We start from the raw sequence: 2,267 nt of genomic DNA on the forward strand, positions 1-2,267 counted from the left end.
GGGGAGATTTGCTTTATTTTTGTTTTGTTATTTTCTCTTTACTTTTAATTCTATTAGTAATAAAACTCTTTCATTGTACTGCAACTGTTTAAGGTTTGTGCCTGCTTTGCTTTTTCTCCTAATTCTTATCTCACAGAAGGAAAATAAGTAAGTAATGAATATTTTGAACCAAAACCACTACATTTAATTGGTGTTTCCGCGCGGTTTCGAACTCAACCTGCCACACCCATAAATTTACTTTTATTTACTGAATGCTCTTTCTGACTAAGAACAGCCTGGTTTTGCATAATTCATGGATTTTTTAATGGCATTTTGTACAATATTGTTGGAGGATTAAGAAGAAACTTAATGTGACTTCGGTTCTGCTATTATTCTACTTCACATTTGTGAGCAGTTCTTATTATTTGCATTTTGGGGCAGGTCTTAAGTAATACATAGGGATGAAACAGGTTATTTCATAATAAAGATGTAGGAACAGAGTACTTTTTAACTATAAAAGCCGATGACTGCGTACTGGAGGTGACTGTTTGGGCCAGACACTTTTCCTTTTCTGTTTGCTGTCCACAAGAAATATGTGTGATACCAGCAGTGGAAAGTTCATTTACGAAGGCTAATCTACAGAACTCTTTCATGTACTGATGTTAATTTTTTTTTTTCCTGATTGTTTCTGCAGGTCGTGTTGGATTAATGCTGTGGATCAATCAACCCAGAACCTGTAGTTGCCCATCAGTCGCTCAGTAGTCAGTGTAGATTCTGTCTTTACAATCAGCAGCTACATCTGGCTACTGGGTCTCTGATGACATCTCCTACCTTCTATCTAGACTTTTTGTTGGATTTGTGTCTTCTCTTCTGGGTGCAGAACAAGTTCACAGTGCAAACAAGTTAACGCCTGAGGTGTGGCCCTAAACAAAGGATGGATATCTGTTGGATCTGCTTCACAGTGGGAATCAGATTAAATACCTGGATGTTTTGAACTGGAAAGCAACAGCCTTTTCTGTAGCCTGGTCCTGGGGTTTACAGTAGTCAAAGCTGATGGGAATATATGCAAATTTGAGCTGAGAAAATAGTTGGATTTCACTTTTTTCAGTGAAAGATCTTTAACCTCTCCTGCCAGAGAGAAGGTATTGAAACACCTTTGCTGATTGCATACCTACAGTGTGCTAAGGGAGGAAATGTACTGTGAACTGGGATGTGCATAGCTGGTTTTTATCAGTTCTATGTGAAGACTGTCCAGGTTTGGGGCATGAACCTGGCATACAATGTAGATTTCTGTGTTTGTTAAGCAACAGCTACATTGTCTGCTGGGTTTCCAGCTGCCTGGAAATACAAAGTGGAGGGTTATCTACACTTTTTTTTTTTTTTTTTTTTTGGGTCAGGTTTCCCCCCTTCTGTCTCTGAGGAAGAAATGCAATTGATGTCCAGTTGCTGCCTCCCCCCCTGTTCTCACACAAGGGATCCAGCTGGTGTCAACTAGAGCTCGGAGACAGGGTAGATCTGAAATTAGTTGATATAACTTCAAGGGATTGAAGTGTGGAGACACCTGAGCATGAGTAAATGTCAGGCAGAAGCTAATGCCTGCTGCCTGAATAACCATTAGTTTCCCTTGGTAATGGTGCTTCACTTTTTTTTTAAATCCTCTGATGGAAAGCTATATATGTGTGTGCTGTACAGTTCTGGAATTCTTTTTGGAGAAGGGAATAGTGGGGAGCTATTTATAGGCCTGACTTTTTCTTTCTCTTTTTTTTTTTTTCCCTTTTTTTTTTTTTTTTTTTTTTTTTTCCCCTTTTTTTTTTTTTTTTTTTTTTAGACATGTGCTCTGTATAGCATGACTTATATACAGAAAGTCCCTAGAAATAATTGGGGAGGAATAAGATAATGTCTTGAGTGCTGATTCCAGCTGGATCTCTTGTCATTTAGTGGCACCAAACCTAATGTGCTTCACTTGTGCACCACATCCAGCCCTGCAGTGAGAAAAAGGGCAGTTTCAGTTTGAGAACATTGGGCCTGGAATAGCAGGGCACTGTTGTCCTTCCAGACCTGGTCTGCAGTCAGAGTAGTAAAAGGGGAAGCATGTGCATCACATGTCTGTGCTGTTAACCCTTCTCTGGTGAGCTCTGTGCTGATTCCCCGTGGAAATCAGGAGAGTTGTGATGGCTTCTCAGCATGAAGCAATGTATGGTTTGGTTAAGCTTGTCTGGACTATGCATAGGTGATTTTAGATCAGCAGGCATCCAGAACCCTTGCTCTGGAAGGGCAGTACTCAGGAG

Source organism: Corvus brachyrhynchos, unplaced genomic scaffold (genome assembly GCF_000691975.1).
Source record: "Corvus brachyrhynchos isolate BGI_N302 unplaced genomic scaffold, ASM69197v1 scaffold34, whole genome shotgun sequence".
In the NCBI taxonomy this organism is placed as follows: domain Eukaryota; kingdom Metazoa; phylum Chordata; class Aves; order Passeriformes; family Corvidae; genus Corvus; species Corvus brachyrhynchos.